A 22,727-nucleotide genomic window follows, 5' to 3' on the forward strand; every position below is an offset into this window, starting at 1 on the left:
ATGTACTTGAGAACGAGGCATTATTGAAATGTTTAAAACAACTAGCTTGATTTTCAGGGTTGTATAAAGACTTGGTGTAGAAGTTTTGACTGACTTTAACAGTAAGACCCAGTAGTTATACTCATTAACACTTTAAACATCCGATTCTGGATCAAATTGTAGCTACCTTCATTGAGCATTGATGATAAATCATTAAAGAGCACACTGAAATTCATATTGGTATAAAAATAGTTTCAAATGTTGATAAATATACATTTTATTGCTAGCATATTATTTCAAACGTGAAAAATGTATATCTTGAAGCTGGACGGTAAAAGGGCCCTTACAATCACACAATAACGTCGCACTCAGAGTAAACCAGAGTTATCCAGGAAATACCGGCACTCGCACAGGGAGAACATGCAAACGCCCCAGAGGAAGGCAGTGAACCGCTGGTCCAGCGTTCCTCCATCGAAGCCGTCATCAGAACCGCCCTGCTGTATTTAGTGACTATGGTTCTCTGAGTGCTGATAGTTTTAATTTCATGCTGGCACGTGCGTTTGTGCGTCCTGCGGGAGACATGTCGGTGGCAGGGCCGCCTTGGCGTCCCTTCCATCTGTGTGCTTTGCGCGATGGTTCCCCAGAGGCCGTTACACACTCTCTGATGGCGCATCAGAAGCCTCCACCTATAAACACCAGCATCAATAACTTATACCTCTCTCTCTCTCTCGCTCTCACTCTCTCCCTCTCCCTCTCTCTCTCTCTCTCTCTCTCTCTCCACCCGCTGACTGTTGTTTATATGGCTGTAAAATTCAATTAGGCTGCAGGGGAGTGGGCCGGCCTGCATTACTGCCTGCCAGGGTGACATTTCATTTGCAATGAATCATGGGCCAGAGGAGGACCTGGCCGCCAAGCACAACACTTCTCCTCCTATCTGTCCCCTCCTTGTCTTTCTCCTCCTCCCCCCTTTCTTTCCCTTCCGCCTCTCTTTGGCCCAGTTCGCACGGCGTCTCGTGTGGCCGTTTTCCCGGTTTTGATGATGCAGTTAGCATGCCGGGCCACACGTTGGCGCTGTCGGTTGTTTTTTGTAAACCCGTTTCCCCTCTTCACCAAGTCGTTGACCCGCAGAGCCCCTCACCTGTTTTCTGCCGGCGTGATTCACCTCCGCAGTTGTTTTCTCAATCTTTGCCTTCCACTCGCGTTCATCCTTCTTCTTTCCCTTTTTTTTTTTTTTTTTTTTTGCTCCTGACACCTTCTGCCACTGAGTCCCACTGCGTTTACCCTTCATCTGCTACCATTTATTCCCTTCTTCGAGACAGAAATTTCAGTGTTGTGACTTTCCGTTCTCGTTCTACCTGCCTCATTTTGATTGAGGTCAGGACCTCGATGTCCAAGAAAAAAAAAAAAAAAAAAGCCTCTTCAAATTTTGGCATGCATGGCTTTGCCCCGGAGAGAGAACGCGTCAGACTGTTGCCCCTGCAGAAAAAAAGGCTCGGACAGGGCCGCCTACGCTCCGGGACACCAAACAGAATTGGGTAGAAGTATTTTTTTGTCCGTCCGCGGTGCCGGTGCTTGCGAGTCAAAGTGATGGATTTAAGGGAGTTTTCTCCTTCGCGCCACGCCAGAGTGCTGACCGCATTGTTCTAGAACAGACATCAAACTCAGCTTAAGACGCGCAGAGATGAGAAATTGCCTCCCGCGCTCATTAAGGCGATGTAAACAGTAAAATGAATGGAGTGGCATTGAAGGAAGCATGCAGGAGCACTCTGAATTAATGCACCGACCGCCTCTCTGAGCACACAGCGCAGGGATTCTACATAAATTGAGGATAAACTGTGAATAATCTCAAGCAGCTGAGGAGGTATTAGTATCGCCCTTGGAAGTGTGCTTCTGAAAACATCCCAGTACTTTTGTAGTTTTGAATTCGATCTTCTGGAAACGCGCTTGTGAATCATTTTGTGCTCCAGCCGGTAATTCACTGAAACCTGATGTTTGCTATCAATAATTCATGTTAAGTGCTCTGATTTTAGCTCCGGCTTGTTCTTTTGTTCCTTTCCTGAGTACAAAGTTTGCTGGGTTTCGTGGTTTTTTTAGACGCGAGCGTTTGCATGTAGTTCAGTATCTTTGTATGCATTAATACCTCTATTAGACGCCTTTTGTTGGATTTAGATGTTTTTTTTTCTACTACAAACAACTGCATGGAGGTTTGCTGGGCGCTGTGTGTGTGTGCCGTAAATCTGCAGTCATTCACACCACGTGACCCCCCCCCCCCCCCCTCCCCTCCCCTCCCTGATGAGGCCAACAAACGTCCGATCCTCTGCAGGTCAGCGGCACAGAGCTGCTCACCTTCAGGCCTGTTTAGGCTTCCTCAGGAAAAAAAAAAAAAGAATCATTTTATGTCCCGGTTGAGATGTTTCATGCAGATTACTTTTATTATGCAGTCATGCTGCACACACACACACACACACACACACTGAAAGGGGAGATTTACCCCCATGCGGGCAGCTTTGCACTGTACTTTCTCTCTGCGACCGTCTCAAACACACTCGGTCTGAATGTACACGGCGACGCAGGTCTGGGCGGAGGCGCTGCAGGGAAGGTGATCTTTATTTAAATCCAGTTGTCTGTGCTCACTCCTAATCTCCTCCCTCAGAAAGAAGGGATTTCTCTGCTCACTGATGTGATTTACACCGGGAGGGGGACGGACGGAGGGAGGGATGGTGGTAAAAGTGAACGATGGGGAAAAGATAGGATGTGGAAAATGTTATCAGCCTTTGAAACGGCTGCGGACGTAAAGAACGAGATCAAAAAAATCTGCTATAAATGTGTTTATTCAACTGCAAGTTGAGTCGATGCGCTTGCATTTCCAGAGAACGGGATCTTTCTGAGTGAGGGTGCTTGTATGGAAAAGGACAGTGTCTGGAACGGTAGGATGAGCTGTGAAGGATAAGTTTATTTACAGAGTGAAAATCCAGCAATGCTGCAAACCGAGTTATGGAGGAACCTTGTTTTGTTGGACATTCAGTACCTGACTCCACCCTCTCACCAGCTGAACCTGAAGGGCGGAGCGGCTCAGTTGCCTCAGGAATTTGTGAATGTGATCAGTGAGAAGTGGTTTCAGAAGATGAAGCGAAATCGTTGCTCGTCCCATTGTTGTTTTTCTTTTTCGTTAAAGCTGGAGGAATCAGTTCCTCCCATGTCGAGGTTATTCCTGCAGCTCTAATTAAAGCCAGACTGGCACGCTAGGTGACACACTCAGCGTGTTCTCCGCCTTCTGCATGGTCAAACAGCATTACGGAGATAATTCCTATAACTCCAACCACCCCGGCTCACCCCGCCCTCGCCACTCTCCTCTCGGCTTATTTCCTCCCTCGCTTCCCTTCAGCGTCTTGCTACTTTCTCCCTCCTGGTCTTCATCGCTCCTTTTCATCCTTCAATAGTTCTTCTCAAAGACAAAAGTTTGCGCCCCTGTCTGAGGGATTGGATCGATCCATCCTCGGGACCTCCTGCCAGCGTCCTCCACCGCTGGGCTCAACCATTAAACTCTGCATGGGGGGATTACGCCTCGTTCCTCTCCCTATTCTCCTTGACTTGCCTTCTCCTGCTTCCCCATCGCTCCGTCATTCCTCCTTCTCCTCCTCTGTTTCTGTGATCGATACCTCTGCTTCCCCTCCACTTTGCCCGCCCGGCTCGTCCGGCCCTCCCCGGCGCTCCCTCGTCCTTCGGCTGTCGTTAGGTGTGCGTTTTTATCCGAGACCCTCCTGACAGCTCGCAGGAGGAAGAGGCCAATTAGTGCGGAGTCAGAGGACACTCCAGTGGCCAGCTGTTGGGTCCGAGAGCTCCATGCGACGTCGTTTCTGTGTGATCAGTTCCGCAACGCAAACATACAAGCACAAAAGTTAGCAAACCGTCTGAGCGTCTGTGTGTATTCTGCACTGCAGCCCACCCCCTAATAGGGTGAGTCAATACTCAGTGTGAAAAAGGCAATAACCCCCCTGGTGGCAAACCTCTTATCTCTTATCCCTTCGTTCAATCCTTATCCCTCTTTTTTTTAGCTCTAAATTCTTCCTCTGTGACACAGTTTCCTTGCTAACTTATATCTGTCTTTGTCTTTGACCCCTATATGTTCTTCAAACGGGGAGCAATTATTTGATATTTTAAAATTTTATGCAACTTTCAGGCAGATTTAATGTTATAATTGAAGTGACGAAACGCAAATTCAATCAAGCGCTGAATTAAAGGTTTCAAGGTTGTCAGCTGGAGGCTCAGTATCGTAAATATCAAAATACTTTGCTGGGAACTGTAATTTGGCTGATCATGTGATTCAGTTTCCAAAGTTTTGAGTTTGAACGGCAACATTTTGAAGATGACGGCAGAACTGCTGAAAGCAATGCAGTTAGCCATGAGCTGGTGCTGTCGCTTCTCTGGGCCACGAAACCAAACACACACACACACACACACACACACACACACACAGAGAACACGTGGGATTGTTGTTCCAGTGATTATTCCAGCTGTGGCGCGCACAGGCAGCAGCAGCGTGTCAGAAAAGTTTAGTTTTTCCTGCTTAAACAAAGAGAATTGGAGTGTTTTGCATTTTCAGTTTCTCCCAGTAACACTGCGGTGTAAACAAACCCCCGAATGGAAGCTTTCCATTTTCATTTGAACACATTGACCGAGACGTGTATGTTAACAACCAGCATATATATGAAAGCATACTGGTATTTACCAGTTGGGACCACTTGATGGCGCTTTTTGACGACAGCATGATGCTACAAAGCAGTACAAGAAAAAAATTAAGCTATGCAGCAGAAATTCAATTAAGAACCATAAATACTAAGACTTTTTTATGTTTGTTGCAATGCAAGATATAAATGTACCCTTTATTCCTTAAGCTCACAATTAACGTCTCGAGATAGCTAGTAGCTTCAAACTGAGAACGCGATGTCGTCACTAAAGCTGTCACCAGTGAAGCTGGTGTTGGAGTCATCTTGACTGGTTATTGGAATAAAGATAAAACTATAATTCATGAGCTGGAAGCTGGAAACATAAAAGCCTCTTACATCAATGGAACTTGTTTTTTTTTTTTTGTTCCCTCTTCTTCTTGCATCATTTGCTTCGAATACTCAGTCTTGTCTCTGTCAGTGGCGTAAGAGTTGTCAGCTCTGCTTTACATAGATTTTAAAATATGTTGATTTGATACGTTTTCTTTAGTCTGTTTAGAAAATACCTTTAATCAGAATGTCGGGGAGCAGCTTTGTGTCCCGTCCTGCAGTCAAGAGGGCGACGTTACACCCCGTCTCCCCTTCCCAGAGCGATCAGAACCACTCCGGGTAATGAATATCGAGGCGAGGCGCGGCGAGGCGACATGGCCGTGCTCTCAGGAGTGTGTTTGTGTGTGCGCGAATGAAATGAGGCGGCCCGTTGACGGGGCCGAGCACCGCCGCCGCCTCTTGATCGCGGACATTAGCATGCCGTAAATCCAAGCACGCTCGCTCACACTTTACATATTAAAGGATATTCATACAGAATGTGTCACCACTCTCGGCCTTTGCGTCACTCTTCCTGTCTCCACACACTCTGTCAACTTTCCTTGTCTGCTTGTGTGCGCCTGGTGTGTTATTTGTGTTTTCGTCTAACCCCGCAGAACTCAATTCTTGCTGCCCCGCTCCCCAAAGACACATTTGTCACTTTGTCATTTGTCATTCTAGAGTCCCCACGGCTGGCTGGCTTCTGTGTGTGTGTGTGTGTGTGTGTGTGTGTGTGTGTGTGTGTGTGTGTGTGTGTGTGTGTGTGTGTTCTGCTGGACACGACACAGCTGCAGTCCTCGTTCTGGCCTCATTACTTCACACATCACCCCTCTCCTTTCCCTCCAACTTCACATAATCGCCGCCTCCTCAGGCCGCCGTCCATACTTCACGCCTTTCCAGATATTTCCGTCACTGCAGTTTTTTTTCTCCTTTTTTTTTTTTTCTAAAGCTATTGTTGCACTCACAATCATGCAAAAATGTCTTCAATTCCGATCTATAATTGGTGTGCATTTATAGCCGCACAAAGAGCCTGAGGGTTTTAAACAGGCAGGGGAATGTAAAGACTTCTCAGGCAGAAGAGGGTAGAAAGGTGAACAACTGCTAGATGGGAAAAGGTGAAACAGTTAAATCTGAGTGAAAATAGAACAGTTTTCATGCATCTTTTGCTTTCTCTTCTATAACTTTCTGTCTCTGCTTCCACCAGCACGTCCATTCGTGACTCATAAAAACAAATTTTAAATGATCCACACACCTCGAGCTTATAGCAGACTTAATTGTGAGTTTCCTTACGTATGTGAGAGTTTTTTTTTTCTTTTTTCAAGTGTGACAGACTCTGGTTTAAGTTCATGAAGTATCTTCAATCATGACTTAAAGGAATAATCCGGAGATTTTGGACCCACGCCCTATCCCTATCATTTACAAAGTGAGACAAGCTCATAAATACCTTTGTTGTGTCTTTGCGTCCAGCCACTGGCTCCCAGCTGTTAGCATCGTAGTTAGCTTAGCTCAACTGCTGGAGATGAAGAGGAGACAGAGCCGGACTGACGAAAGTGGACAAAATCCTCCTTCCAGTGGTCCAGGGGACGGCGTATTAGCACGTGAAGTAAATCCGAATGGTTATAAAACGTTTAAAAAAAAGTGTTTTCTTTCCAGTCCATTAAAATAACGTTTTGATACACACAGATCTGCACAAGCAAAGCGCTCTGCGGAAGGAAATACTGGCGCAAAGCGGCTGAGTCTATGGCTGCTACTGCTGTGCGCCGGTATATCCTTCCGCGGAGCACTGCGCATGCGCAGGTCTGTGTGTATCATAACGTTATTTTAATGGATTGAAAAGAAAACATGTTTTTTTAAACATTTTATAACCATTCAGATTTACTTCGCGTGCTAATACGCCGTCCCCTGGACCACTGGAAGGAGTATTTTGTCCACTTTCATCAGTCCGGCTCTGTCTCCTCTTCAACTCCAGCACTTGAGCTAAGCTAACTACGATGCTAACAGCTGGGAGCCAGCCACTGGACGCACAGACACAAAAAAGGTATTTATGAGCTTGTCTCACTTTGTAAATGATAGGGATAGGGTGTGGGTCCAAAATCTTCTGAGTGTTCTTTTAAGGCTCTGTTTACTTTTCAACTGAAAACGCAACGTTTTTGTGTTTCTGCGTCAGAAACTTTTTGCATTTACATGAAACACTAGTTTTTTTAAGTAGCATGTGCATTTTCAAAAACGAGCATCTTCAGCGTCTCCGCTGTGTAAACGGACACCCAAAACGCAGCAAGAGTTTTCCATTGTCACTTGAAAACATCGTCGTGTAAACCAAGTCGAAGATGGACAGTTTCCCTCCTGCAGGGAAAACGAGGGATACGTTAGTTTAAACCAGTTTAAACTGGCTGTTTGCTTCACAAGGTCAACTCTACATGCTAAAATAAATAAACTGGAAAAAAAAAAACATTTATTGTACAGATAAACAAGCCCTTTAACTGCCCCTGCCTCCTTCTGCAAGTCATATTTTTCCTCTATCTGTTTTTTTTTTCTTCCCTCTGAGGAGTTTGGTCACCACTAATTATTTCTATTCATTATCCTGTTTGCCTGCAACAGAGTCGATGCTGAACTTCATTCATCATTAAGCATTTTCTGTGTACGTCCTTCTTCATTGCTTTTGCATGATAATGAGGTGCATTTGTGTAGATTTATATGTTTGTATGTATGCGTGTGTGTGTGTGTGTGTGTGTGTGTGAAAGAAGAAAGGAAGAGGCTGGGCTGACCCTGGGGAACGGGTCCCGAGTGGATGCTCACACACACGCACACGCACACTCTCACACATGCAAGCATCTAACGTCGTCCTCCTATAGCTTAAAATCACCCCGAGGCGCACAGTGCTGTCAAAACTGTATAACGCATGACAGACATGTTCCACACACAACACGAAAATATGGACCTTAACGGGCTCGCGCGCATACTCACACACACACACACACACGCAACAGAATCTGGCATGTCACGTATAGGATCCACACGCCACAGATTACCACGCTCACATGCACACGGGATCGTCGGCCTCCTCCTCAGACAAACTGAATATTCTGCATAAATGTTCATCCCACAAAGAAAACACCTCTCAGCTCTGTTTATCCAGCCTGCTGCCAATCAGGGAGTGTTGACGGCGTTATCTTCATCTCGGCCGAGGCCTCCTCGGAGCCGTGCGCGGCGTCTGTCACAATCCCTTCACCTCCGCGCCGGCGAACATCTTCCCAGGAAAAACACCATCATTAGCTCCTCCTCTGGGGAGCTCGGCGCCGGGGGGGGGGGGGGGATAAGCTCGGGGTTTACGTTTGTTAGACAGTGGAGGAGCTGGAATTCCTATTCCGCTCAATTTGGAGAAACGAAACGACCATCAAAGCTTATCGCGGCGCTCGGGCTGCGGCTGGAGGGCTCCATTCTGCGCTTGTAACTCTCGCTGATCTGCTTTCAATTGATTAAAAAAAAAAAAAAAAAAAAAAAAAGCTCTTATCATCATTTCCCTCGGAGCTTTCATTCCCGACCATGAAACAACAAAAGAAATGCCATCTTTGTTTGTGATTCATTTCACACCCGTGACTGGGCCCTGCGTTTTATCAGCAGCCGAGAGACCGCCGGAGCTGCCGTAATGACGGCGGCGCCATTAGCTCTGGCTCCGTGTGTGTGTGTGTGTGTGTGTGTGTGTGTGTGTGAGCACAAGGTTTACAGACCATGCTAAATGTCCCTGGGGTGTGAGCATGCTCTGAGCATGGAGACTCACACTCCTGGTTGTCAAGGACACACTAAACTCCCCCGTGTGGATTCATCCTCTCACCTCTGCTCCCCTCTCCGTCCGGCCGTCTCTTCTCATCGGTCTTGCTTCCTTTCATTTCAGCCTTTTGGCTCCACTTTCCCGACGTCATGCAGTTGCAAGAAAACACATAAATCCTTCTCTTTACTCATCGTGTCGACACCATCGTTAGAGTTTGCACGTTCTCCCTGTGCGCACTTTGGTCTGGACTGGGACCGGGACCAGGAGAATCTGGACTGGGAGCCATGACGCTCTGGAGGAAGACATTGTTCTTATTGTCCACTTGCTCACACAAGCATTTTAAAAAAGTTCGGATTTCCTCCGTCTCACTTCGGGAGTCATTTACACAAATTTGCATACAAACTTGATACTCTACTGATTCCATAAAGGAAATCTGATGTGTGTCTACCCTCCGCAAGGTTACAAACCCTGCTCAGACAGAGTAAGTGTGCGAGTGTGTGTGTGTGTGGTCCACCTCCGTTGGCTTTGAGTTCTGCTGCAGTATCGACGCTCTGATTGATTGTTACGTGTGTGTAAATGTTTCAGCCTGAGTGCCGTCAGTGAGATTGAAGCCAGGTTTCTCCCACAGAGTGACAAGCTTCCCGCTGCTCCGGCCCCAATCGCTCCTTTAATTCCACGCTCCTTCTCCCTCTTCCGCCATACGTCCGAACCTGTTTGTGCACATGCTCAACTTGAAACGAAGCCTTTATCGTCCATTTGCCACGACAAAACCGGGGCGGACAGATGAAAGGGAGGGACGTGAGTGGAGGGAGGACGGGGGCGGAGTGGGGAGGCTCTGGAAGCCGTGGCGGACGCCTAAGTAGCCGTCAGACGATGAGATGTCTGTCCGGGCAGATCTGAAAGCATCTGATCAAGCCGGGGTCGCCGGCTGTCATGTGAACCGACGGAAGATGAAAGATTGTTTTTTTTGCGTTTGAACTCGTCGTATTAGCATAATACCAGATTTACCAGCAGAGACGGACAACGCGCCTTCAGGAGAGCACTCAGATCCCCGACAGCCGACTCACAGCTCCTCACACAGAAGTTCACACAAAGGCCTGTTGCGCAACATCAGACGCCCGGACTCTTTCTGCTGCCGAAGCGACCACTGTTTGACATCAGAGTGGAATTTAGAGGCTGCGGAAGCAGCGAATCAACACCTCCGTCCTGCAGAGAGGCACAGGAAGGGGAAAAGCTCCCGTTCCAGGAGGGGGGGGTGATGAGAGTTGTGACGCCCGCAGCTGGCGAAGCGCTTGCCCTCCGTCGTCTGTCTGTTTCACCTCCGTTCCCCCTCGTTCTGCCTCTTCGCTGTGCCTCGGGCTCTTCCTCCGGCTCAGATCTGACTTGTCACGAGAGCACAGTAATCCCTCCATTACAAGTGACCTGCTCAGCATGTGTGTGCGTGTGTGTGCGTGTGTGTGCATGGGGGGGGTGCGTGTCTGTTAAAGTCGAAGTCTCCAGGGCTCTGGCCTAGATTGAATTATTCATGAAGCATGTTTATTCCTTCTCTTTTACTCTCATTTGCCGCCCCCCTCCCTGCGCCCAGCACCCTTCACCACCTCCCTCTCCTGGCCTGACCCTGCCGCCGGGCTCTAATGGAGGATCCGTCTCACGCCATGTCAGCGCGCCTTGACACATCTGAACACGAGTGCTTGTTGAACTTGCACGTCATGAGGTTTACACGGCTTCCCCGGAGTGCGGCGCAAACCGGCGTGTTGGGGGAGGCTGAAGGAAGCGCACAAACACTTCTTTTGTCTTCTTCGTCAGATTTAAGCCCCGTTTGCAGGATGCTTCCAAGCGTTCCTCAACCCACCGGTTCTCCAGCCTTTCGCCATCGGTTTGCCTCTGAGCAAGGCCTGGACCGCCTCGATATGCTCCAGACACCGGAGGAGAGTCTTTCTTTTTGCCCTGACATGTGCAAATCCACCTCTGACAACCTCATAGCAGGCAGAGCCCGAGGGTTCCCCCGCAGAGGGGGTCCGAGACCCCCGGCTTGTACGTAACATCTTCCTTCTGACAGTTTTTGCATTTATCCATCAGACTGGTCTCATGTTATACTGTATTCTGGGTAGTTTCCAGTCTTCATCCTTGATTCTGAATCCTCTTCGTTTCATCCAGTGGTGAAAATGATCCGACTGATGAGGAGCGGTTCAGAAAAATGTACAGCCTTTCGCTTTTTTTACTGGGAATTTTCAGTTTTTACTCAGTTTTACGTCACATTAGTGTGTTTGAAACAGATCAAATGGAAGACAGTCGGCTGCTGCTGGGAATGAAATACCAGATGTTCTCATCACACCTGTGGTACTGCCTGAAATATCTGAAGATGTGTAAGTAGGACTAATAGGGAGGTGTGTGTGTGTGTGTGTGTGTGTGTGTGCGTGTGCGTGCGTGTCTGTTCTAGTTTGTGTGCTTTAGCACGTGTGTCTGGTGTCTGCTGCTATTGATCCGCAGTGACCTGCGATCAAACACAATTAGGTGTGAATTCTCCAGATTGTATATCGACAAGTGTCTGTGTGTGTGGGTGCATGTGTTTGTGTGTGTATTTGTATATGTGTGTGTGTGTGTGTGTGTGTGTGTGTGTGTACTCAATCAATAGGTACACAGATATTTCACACACTGTGTTTTTGGCGCAGTACAGTAGCCACAGCTGATGATTTAATAAGTGCAGGAGCTCTGTGCGGTAACGGGACGGAGGAGGAAGTGTGTCACGTGCGTTTTGTTTCCCTGATTTTCATCTGAAGATTTACATGACGTCGTGCGCATCGCGGTCGTCTCCGCATCGATCCGGCCACTTTCTATCTCAATCCATTAGTGGCTCGCATTTCGCCGATTTCATTCAGGAGTAGTCCCAACTCCACTAACCAAAACACACACACACATACACACACACACACACACACTCACACTCAGAATGTATGGATTAGTTGCTGTCAAATTCCCGTCAAGCGTTTTCTCGCTCACCTTTGTCTGCCCCGTCATTCCACGATCAATCTAATTGGCGGCAGCTTCCTGCGCGGCTCTCCAGCCTCCCTCCTTCTGCACCTCTTCCCGTCAGTCACCTCCAGCAGCAGCCCGTCGCCGCCGCCGCCCGCCGAGGGACAGGTAGAAATAAAGGCAGGATGGATGGAGCACCGAATGGCTTTTGTCGTTTATTGACCACTGTGTGTTATCTCTCAGCATGTTTTGCTTCTTTGTCTTGCTGTGTGTGTGTATGTGTGTGAGTGTGTGTCTTTTCCAGCACAACAAAGGTCATGCTTTATGTGGCAGTGGCTGAATACAATACAATGCATTTCAGTGTTTTTCTTCCCCCTGCTATTGTAATATCTGGCTCTGTGCACGCGTCCCTGGATTTATGTAGGTTTGTGTGAGAAAAGGAGGCAATAAGAAGCACCTGGCTCGGCGTCAGCCGCTAAACAAACACGCTAATTCATAGAAGGGTGCCATGCTCGTTGCATCCAATCGCAGACGAGCACGGCCTGCCTCTGTTTGAGTGCTACCCAGCAGGCCTTGTGGCCATTTAGCTGGGTAACTGTGAGTGCGGGGCCCATTTGGAGCCATCAGATCCCATTCCAGCCCAATTACCCCAGCTCTCAGTGGTAGGTATCATAGGAGCACAACAAGTGTCTTGAGGAAATACTAATGAGGAGTCCTCATACGCACGCACGCACACACACACACACACACGAGCACACGCCCAAATGCAAACTAACCAGGCAGGGAGAAATATTTTGGTACACACCAGCCCGACGACGCCAATGCATTAAATTAAATTAGCAGTTAACAAGACATTAGAGCCTCAGCAGATATGGAATTTATTCATGCAACATTAGAACGACGAGTCCTCGATAACGGCTTTCGCTGGTAAAAGCTGTTTAATCAAATGTCTGCAGAGATTATTTACATTTTCATGGTTTTTAGTCTCCTCTGCAAGGTTTTTTTTGTTTGTTTTTTTTCGAATAGTGGCGCTACAATCTGAGTGTGGCGTCTGTAATCATCTCACATCAGTGGCGTTGTGTAAAGTAATTTGCCGTAACATGTTCTGCTAGCAACTCTTCTCGTGCTAATTGTTTGTTCTTGTTGCCAGTTCAATTTTCCAGCTGTGATGTGAAGCCGGAGTCTCTCTGTCACTCTCTCTCTTCCCTCCTTCTGCTCGCTGCTTGTAGTCCGGACCTACACACCACCCTCTGATCTCTGTTTTGCCCCCACCAGCTGCTTCGTTGCCCCCCCCCGGACCCCCCTTTCTGATCTCTCTGTCTTCCCAGTAATAATCCTCCTTCCCTCTCCGAGAACCGCGAGATTATTCCCAAACGCTATGAAATGTTTCCATTTCCGCTTGAGAACCGTCGTTGTGTGAACGGGGCTGATTTCCAGTCCTGAGTCGAGCAGCTGCAGCTCAAGTCTGCTTCGCATAAATAAAATAAAGTTATTTCTGTCACTTCATTTGCCTGGGGGCGGCTTGCAAGTTTCAGTTGCTTTTTCACTCTTGGTGACCTTTTCGTACAATATATGACCCATATAGAAATATTGATCAGAGCATTGCAGCAGACTATTAAAACTTTACCATGTGACGGAGCGGCTGGTTAAAGGTCGATGAGAAGCAGCTCGTGAAAACAAGAAGAAAGTTTTCTGGTGCAGTGCTTTAAAAACACTTTAGATTCGTGGTTCTATGCTTTTTTTTATTATTATTAAAGATATGCTTGGTTTAGCTTTGTCTTAGCTGGGTTTGGGGTCCTTTTATTTGGTAGTTTGCATGTTTTCCATGTGTGGGTTCCCTCCGACAGTCTTGAATCTTTTTTAATATTCAACTGCCGGATTTTTTTCCTTACTTGAGAAGAGGTGGAGTTTGTGCTGATATTTCTGGCGTGCATGTCGGTGACGTCTGCATGGTTTCCATGATTCGGAGCTGCGTTCTGAGCAGCGGCGGACTCGGCAGCGTGCGGCATGTCGGCGCCGTTTCCTGTCTTGCTGGTGTCACTTCCTCCCTAATAGACTGTCGCAGCGCTGACAGAACATGTGTCTGATCTGAACGAGCTGTGTGCATGCTCGTGTAACGGGATGTGAACAGCTTCTGGGTTTGTGTGTGTGTGTTCATGCTGTTGATGCTCCACGCTCTGACTTTTGAAAGGAATTGCTGGTGGTGGTGGTTAAAAAGGGGCGGATGTGCTGCTCATGGTCGGTGCTGAGTGGACTGTGTAATTTATAGCATGCTGGAAGAGTCAATGGGCCTCTCTGAAAGCCGGCGCTCAGCAGTTTAAACCTCCTACATTGCCATTAATATTGCCGAAATTGATCTTTTTAAGACCAGTGCTAATCGAATTGCTAAATGCTAATGGGAGTCTTGATGAAGCTGCTGTAAAGCTTGACACCATAATTGAACGGTTCAAGTTATTTACTGAAATTAACATTCCGTCTTTGTGAAGTCCTTGTCATTCATCACTGGAGTCCATCGTCTGCGGAGACAAACAACTCTTTACAATGGAGACAAAGTCGGTCATAACTGCAAAATGATTCCTAACTCTTCAGCACCGATCAGCTGGAAGTCAGAACATCTCTGGAGTCACTCGTTGAAATCAATCACGGCCCATAATTTATCATTGTGTAATTTTGTTTGGCTTTATTTTTGAAATAATAAATAGCAGGATATATAGATGAAACAAACTTTACCCTCGATTAACATGAAGAGGTTATTCATTTACTGGAGCATTTAATTACGTTTACTTGCACTGAGTTTGTATCTGCGTGCTCGCTCCGTTCAGTTCAGTGTGAGGCATCAGGACTGAGCGCGTTCAGTTTTGGTGGGATGAGTTGAAAATGTATTCACGATTACGTTCTGCCAGCTGTCATGCTAACTGGACCCCAAACAGCTCAGAAGACGACAGTGAATGATGTTTCCAGTTATTACCAGCTCGTGGTCCCTTCGATGGCCCGTTTACTTTAAATTGACAAGTCACGCCTGTTGGATTTTTGTTTAAGAAAAGTTCCACATTTACACGGCAATGATCTGAAAACCATGTCCGTTTCCATGGAAACAACAGAAACACTGAACAATGTTTTCCCGTTGGTGTTTCATTTACTGCTGGCCATGGCGGGCAGGACCAGTCACGTTATGGAGATGGAGCCTGAGCGTTTCCAGAAAGCTGAGTTTTTCGAGGCTCCGAGCGCCGCCGTCCTTGAGTCATTACCGATCGCAGCGACAGGCAGAGCCTGCTGATCTGTCAACCATTTCACCTGTCTCAGAAGTTTGTTCTTGATTTGAAAGATGCAGAAACTTTTGATAAATCAGCCATTTGGATCGTGATCTGCTGCGTGTTGACTGGAAAGGATCAGATAAAAGACAATCTTATCACAGAGATATACTGAGAATTCTGTATTAATTTGTTCAGAGCGCTGCAGAACGTTTGATTTCTTTACACACACCAGCGTTTATTCATACTTCGTTAGAAAGCCAGCCTTACGTCTGAAAGCATTTGTTTCAATCGTGCCCTCTAATTGAGCGATTTATTCTGCAAGTAAACATCAAAAAACCCAAAATAGCGGTTGATGGATGTGTGTGTGGGTAGCTGTGAGTTATGTAAACAGGGAACAGACGCAGTATGGAGACTCCCCCTCCCTCGTCTGATCAGCGTGGCGACAACGAGGTTTTTCCAGGTGGGGTTTCACTTTTGTTTCTCTCGCTGGTTGTAGCTGGTGTGGAGGTCAGTGCTCTGGCCTCATAGCGGGAAAGTTCCAGGTTTGAAGCCAATCAGCGACTGAAATTGCCCATACGAGTGTGTGTGTGTGTGTGTTAGTGTGTTTTGGTGTCCGCCGCCTCTGCCCAAACCCTCTGAAACAGCGAGCCGGTCAATCTGCGGATGAATAAATAAACAGATAGCTGAGAGAAGGACGCCAAGGAGGCACAGAGGGGAAGGGAATAATGGGAAAAGGGAGTGGCGAAAAAAAAAAAAAACAAAACTCCAGTTGTGTGAGTTTTGAGTGTCTTTCCAATTTTCCCCCGCTGGCTACCACACATTTCTCTCCGTTCGCTCTCACATCGCTTGTTGCCGGTTCCACTTCGTCCTTTGACATGCAGCAGATGTCTGCAACAAATCTGTTTGCTCACAAGCAGCCGAACGCTGCCATGCAGCACCGCGTGTGTGTCTGTGTGTGTGTGTGTCCTGTGTGTGTGTGTCGTGTGTGTGTGTGCGGCCTGTCATGAGCCCAGAACTGCACAAAACGCTCGGTGACATGACTGCTATCTTACACTCGGCGGGGAAGGAACCAGACCTTGGTATGAAAGTTGGAGTTGTCCTCAGAAGAGGTGGGACTGGTTACTGCTCAGTGTGGTTTTAAAAAGATAGGATTAAATGTTACACACTCTCCAAAAAAAATCATCTTTCTAGCTGTTTCTTTCCTGTCATCCTGACGTGGCTGATATTGTGAGACGGAGTCCACGAGGGTTCGATTCCCGCGGCCGTGTTGTGCCCGGGTTGCATCACTCCTCGGCCCTTTGTGTGTCTGTCTGCTTCGGAGTGCCACTTTGAATTGTTTTAAACCCCGGAGTCTCCGCACAGCTGCCTCCATCGCAGCTCTTTACTGGCTGGCTGTGGGTTGTGTGTGGGCTGCCGCGTTGGATCTCGTGTTTCAGCGCAAATGCGTGTCCTTGAGGCTGCAGACGCGCCGTCCCCGCTCGCCGCTGGTACATTTTGTTCCAAACAAAGGCTGCGGCGTCAGTAGTGGAAAATGTCTCCCTGCTCTGTGACATGGAAAGTTCTGCTGAGAGATTTACACACATCAGTCATGAGATGATAACCAGGGGAAGTTTTTAACGACCTGTTAGTGAGAGTGATACTTCAGGCCGGAAGTGAAGTCAGTATGCCCCCAGTTTTGTGTTAGAACCCTAATCCTAATAATCTGCAGGTGAAAACCTGATTTCCTCAGCAGTACAAATCACTTTAGCTCTCACTCTTCGAGCATTGCGTGGTGAGGCCGCCCCCAGTACATCAGACTTCCTCTGCCCCCCCCTCCTCTCAGCAAACCCTTCGGCCTTCACACCAGAAAACTCCTGAAGGTCCCAGAAACACGGTTTAAAACCCGGGGAGACCGATCCTTTCCGGCTGTTTGCCCCCCAGACTCTGGAACCGCCTGCCCCTGCCGCTCCACAGGCCCGAGTCTGTGGAATCATTCAAATAAAGGGCTTCAAGACATTTTTATATCGGGAGGCGTTTGGCTGAATACTTCACCAGAGGAATCTGTAAACTGACATGTACGTGTTTTTAATCTTGCCCCAAAACAGATTTCTAAGATAGAAATAAGAGATAGAAATAAACTGTACTGACCTGCTGTATGTCAGAAATGAGTCCAAGGAATGAAAAAAAGAAACAGCTGAAGTTACTTGCAGTTACTATTATTGAAGCTGTTATCGCTACAGCTACTAGGACTGCTAGTACTATTACATTCACTACTGTAACACAATCCTTATAATAACGATTATTAGTTTACTCCTACTAACACGATTAATGCTGTTTTGATACTCTTACTATTAGTACTAGTTGTACTTCTATTACCAGCACTGCTACTCTCACTATTATACTTCTAATACTATAAATCAACTCCTTACATCTGTTACTATTTCTACAACCATTATATTTATGATTATAATTACTGAAGCTAATATTTCTAATAATATTGAGTCGTCCCCTCAGTTGCAGCTTGATGCTGCATTGCCGTCATGGCTGCTGCTGTTAACTCAAGTGTTTTAAAACTTCATCCGTCCGACCGATTTACCCGCCGAGGCCGACTCGGGAAACACCCCGAACAGATCGGCAGTCCGTCACAGCTCAAACACAGAGAGGCAGCCACGCACACCGACATTCACACAAAACGGCAATTTAACAAATAGCCGTCCATTTAACCTCGAATGTACGTTTTCAGCCTGAGGGAGGAAACTTCACAGAAAGAGCCCCCAGCTCAGACTCAAACCTTTGATTTTCCACGATAGGATGGGAAAAACGCTAACCATTACACCACCGGATGGCCCCCGGCGGATTTCTAATTTCATGCATACATTCAACAATGCACACAGGCTGCATAGAAAAAAGGAAATTGCACTAAACAACTTGGGAGCTCGGTTAATTTCAGAGTTGGAGGAAAGAAAGCTGGGAGCATATTTGAAGAAAGTTTGGAAGTTATTAGGTAGGAGATGGTACAGTGGTGGGTGTTTCTGCTTCTGGTGATTGTGTGTGTGCGTGTGTGTGTGTGTAGCATCCCAGCTCACTGTGTGTCTGTGTGCGAATGTTTTCATTTTCTTCTTGGATCGCAGGCCGCTCCTTACCAAGTCAGAGCGATCCCACTCACATCCCTGCTCTGTCCTCCGGGCGCACAGATAGTGAGAGGTATTAATGGAGAGAGTGGTGGAGGAAAGGGCGAGCGAGCAGCAGGAGAGAGAGAGAGAGAGAGAGGAGAGAGTAGCGATGGATGAACGGACGAGTTGGAGGAGGTGGAAGAACAGGACGGCGGTGGAGGAGTGAGAGTGGGCGGAGGAGGTCAGCGGCGGGCCAGAGGAGCAGAGGTGGAGGAAGGCAGCGCAGGCTTCCGTCCCGCTGGGACGGCGTTTTGGCAAGAAACTGACCATCTCCACAAACTTTACAACTCTGACCTGCACTGAGAAGTAATCGCAGTTGGTTATTCTCTGATGGAGTCTCTCTGGCTCGCTCGCTCCGGCGTTTTAAAATGCATTAATCCGTCCTCGGTTCCCGGTTCTTCATATCAGTTGTTGAGAGCAAATGTGTTGACCATGCACGGTCATGCTCTAACAGAAGAAAAAGAAAGCAGACGAAGCTGAAGTTTGACTTGCCCCTGCTTTGTTGGGAACACTCTCCGGAGTCGTCGTGCACCCCACTCGACCCCGTGCGCGAACACGGCGATCCGACGCGCCGACGGCGGCGTCGTAACAGGACAGGGCGGCTCGGCGGAGGACCGGCGGAGACTGACGGGTTCAGGAGGGCAGCCACGAGTCAAACACACACTCACTCACTACACACACTCACTCACTCTGCATAAGCAGCAACCGCGGGACCTTCTGCTTCCAGACAGAGATCGACAGTCTGCATCTGTAATAAGAAGCCAGGCAGCGGCTGAGCTTTCATACAACTTGACGGATGAGCGAGCGGGTAATTGTTGGGAGAGAAGTGTGTGTGTGTGTGTGTGTGTGTATACTTTGAAACAGAGCTTAACTCTATTAAATTCTAAAGACCACACACTCTACCTACACTTACTGTAGTGGTTCGATCCCTCCTGTCCCCGGTTCGAGTCGAAAGCATCTGAGATCAGTTTGTCTGCAACACGTTGAAAATAAGACTGATATTGTTCATTCTCTTCCTAATTCACGACTTTTTTTGTAGTTTGTGGAACGGCTTTTTAAATTTAACTCTTTAATGACTTGGAGTTCGTGGGGAACAAATCCCAGCTCACCTGACTGATGGCGGATAAAGCCTGAATGTTTTAAAGTCACCAATTTGGAGTGTTTCGGCGTCGCGATTCTCTCAGGGAGAACATGCATGCTGCGTACGGAAACCCTCTCAAATCCAGCCCAGCGGAGAGGTAACCGCTCCGGCGCCACGCAGCCTTCAGTACTGCGTTTATGATCCACGCATGAGCTGTTCGCATCTCAGCATACAGAAATATCCCGAAGTGAGTAATTTGGAGGCTCGGTTTGAATCAATAGCGACTGCAGCTTCGGCTGTATGGAGAACAGGGAAGTTCAACTGTACAGTGATCGCTGGAGCCGTTTCGGCGGTGCCCCCACAGCAAGGCTTTAGTTAAAAATACACACACACACACGCGCACACACACACACACACACACACACACACACCTAGTCCATTTGGGCTTGCCTCCCAGCAATAGAGAGCTGGGAGAGACGAGGGTGTCAGCCAACAGGAAAGCAGAGATCGGGGGAGTGAAGGAAAAGAAAAATATAAAAAAAAAAAAAAAAAAGCAAAACAAATGCAAAAGGGAGAAATGATGCTCCAGCGCTTCAGGGGAAGGACAAATCGATACGCTCGCACACATAACACTCCCACGCAAACAGCTAATAACGCTGCGAGTTTGTCTTCCCTTCTCCCTCCATGACCTCCGTCATCTTTATTCACTGTGTGGAAAAGTTTATTGTTGTTTTTGCACACACACACAAAAAAAAAAAAAGACTTTCCAGCGTACTTTCTCTAAATAGATTCACCAAACTGTTTCTGCCTATTTTAAAAAGCTTTTCTTTTTTTTTTTTGGTTTTTCGTATCATTGCAACTCATTTGAAAGGCACTTTTCACGTTTCTGCCGGCTCCGAAGTCTCTTCTGACACGGAGCGACACTTCCAATCTGTTTGCCGGCGCGTGGTTTGTTTGGAGAGATCAATGTCTGGCCATGATATGACTCAACATTTGCAGTCATTAGCGCTCCAGTATGTCGGGGTCGGGGGTTGCGGCCAGCGAGCCCGCTCCCCGCTCCGCCGGACGAGTCGCGGCTATAAAAAGAAGACGCCGCCGAATCAAAGCCGTGGCACGCAGACAGCCGCAGATTTTAGGAAGAAACGCCAATAATAACTTGAGAGTCACGGATTTATTTTCATAATGACATAATTACAGCCATTAGCGGTCCTGCATTAGAGGACAACAAAGCCAGTGTTTTTCTACGTGTCTTCAGCGGCCTTTTGTTAAAGTGTTACAGTGTTTATGCCCAAATACACATTATTATAGTTGTTTGTCTTCAGATTTCCACTTAGTTTGTCCCTCACAACGCAAATAAAGGGTAATTTCTCTCTGAGGGCATTCAGTTTAATTCATATAAATGTATAATTTGGATGCTTTTAATCAACTAATCCTTCACTTATTTAAAATATGAACAAAACGAGACGACGACAATTACTTTACATGCAATAAGACAAACATTTGGTACTAAAATGACCTTAATGGTATTAAAATCAGGATGTTTGATGTAAGAACAGACGATGTTGTTGTTTGAACTGACTCTTTGTGGTCGACTTCAGGTTCACCACCTTCATGTCTGATCCACAGGCAGGAAAATGTCGGAGTTGAACCATTCCAAAAAAGTCCATTTTTCAGTGCTGCTTTGTGGAAAAAGCATATTGGAAATGACCTTTTGCCTTATTGCAGTGTTTTCCTGTGAGCTGTGGATGTGCAAACTTTCCACTGTGAGGTTTTACTGCCGACATCGATCTGATGAATGATCGAGCCACGAAGACGCCGCCGATAAAAGTCTTCATAACGGCGACCCGGTGGAGCAGAGGAGTGTTTTTCCAGCTAAGTGGTGGAGGCGCGAGGACGGGTGAGTGCGCGTGGAGATCGGATGTGTTCATGGACACGCTGGGGCTGCCTGTTTCAGGCTCATGACGAGCTCCGTGGCTCTCCGGTCTCTGCTGCTTAACATCAGCCGGAGCCACTTCGTGCCTCTCGGTGAAAATAACGTCTGACGTGTTTGATTCTGGAGCAGATTCTCTCTGACTGGTTCCTGATACCGCAGCGTCAAAGCTCGAAGCTGCCGTGTTTCAGTCGTTTGCATAAATACAGTTTACATTTATTACAGCCCATTTTTATCCACTAAGATGGAACTGGACTGAATGTGGCTGCAGAACTAAGACGTGTTTGACCTCCTGCTCCTGCTTTCCTCCTCCTCCTCCTCCTCCTCCTCCTCCTCCTCACCTTCCACCTCTTTACGCTCTTCATCCTCCTCTTCCTCTTCAGAGGACGTCGTCTTTGTCCTACCACGCATGTTCCCTCTCCTCCCTCGCCCTCCTTTTCTTCTCGGTCGCTCCTACTCGTCCTCATTCTCACGATCCTCCTCGTCCTCTCCACTCCACCCCCCTCCTCTCCGACCTCGTCTTCCTCCGTGCTCGTCATCTTCATCCTCTTGGCAAAAAAAAAAAAAAAAAAAACACATTTTTTAAAGTTTAGTCACACGTTGAAAACACAAAAGACGAGGGGAGAAGCCCTTTGATGTGTAATTTGTTCTTCATGCATTAGTATCCGCTGGTCTCCAGACGGCAGGGTCCTATTTGTTTCCGTTGGACTGTTTATCCACCTCTTTCAAATCCAGTCTCGCTGTGCAGCGAGTCTCCAGCCACCTGTTTGTCTGTTCCTCCTCCCGGTTTTCGAATCCGAGCCTCACCACGGCTCTCCGGCTGTATTAGGCAATGCTGTTGACAGCGCTAAGTGAGGCAGTAAATAGCACAGTAAAGTGGGTCTCCGAACGTCTGCCATGTCTGCTCAGTCCTTCCCTTTTTTTCTTCCCTCTCTCTGCGGTTGACTTTCAGCCTTTTTCAACCACTTTCCTTCATTTTCTGAATGTCTTCCGGCGTCAGACGCTTAGGATGCACACACACACACACACACGCGCGCGTGCGTGCATCACGTCTTCACGGAGAGATGCGCACACGCGATCCGATGGTCCTTGAGTCACTTGGCTGGATGAGTCACTGTCTGGTCCGTCCGGTCCCCTCGCGCTCCGGCGTCTGGAATGTCTCTGCACGAGACCTCGGCAGAGATTGTGTGTTTCCTACGCTGGCATGCAGTTTGTGTGCATTAGAAGTGGCGCACGCTCCAGGCTGACTTAACAAACAAGAATGTAGCGCACAACGAGAGATTCCTGCCTCTGCATGTCTCGTTTGATCGCCCGTTATCTCCTTTTCTTTGACTTCTGCCCTTCCCTTCATCCCTTCTTTGCTCCGCTCCTTAATTGCATGACTTCTATCCCCCCGACGCTTCATGACGCCGTGTTGCATGTCTTAATTAAACGGCTGCTTAGGAGGAGGAAGGTATTGAGTGTAGATTGTGTGTGTGTGTGTGTGTGTGTGTGTGGGGGGGGGGAAAAGATGGTGGTGGGGATTAATGAAAGAAGAGTCCGTTAATTACACAGCAAGG

At 47.6% G+C, this 22,727-nt stretch overlaps 1 protein-coding gene and 1 long non-coding RNA gene across 2 annotated transcripts in view; both read left to right on the forward strand.

Annotated features, from left to right (window-relative positions):
• The window catches only part of epha10 (EPH receptor A10), a 149,788-nt gene that overhangs the window by 57,450 nt on the left and 69,611 nt on the right, over nucleotides 1–22,727 (forward strand).
• LOC115380923 (uncharacterized) lies at nucleotides 7,640–18,389 on the forward strand. The gene is made up of 3 exons (XR_003930377.1): nucleotides 7,640–7,723; nucleotides 9,364–9,368; nucleotides 18,379–18,389. It is a non-coding gene; the product is annotated as an uncharacterized LOC115380923 (long non-coding RNA).

Source organism: Salarias fasciatus, chromosome 22, assembly GCF_902148845.1.
Source record: "Salarias fasciatus chromosome 22, fSalaFa1.1, whole genome shotgun sequence".
Classification (NCBI taxonomy): domain Eukaryota; kingdom Metazoa; phylum Chordata; class Actinopteri; order Blenniiformes; family Blenniidae; genus Salarias; species Salarias fasciatus.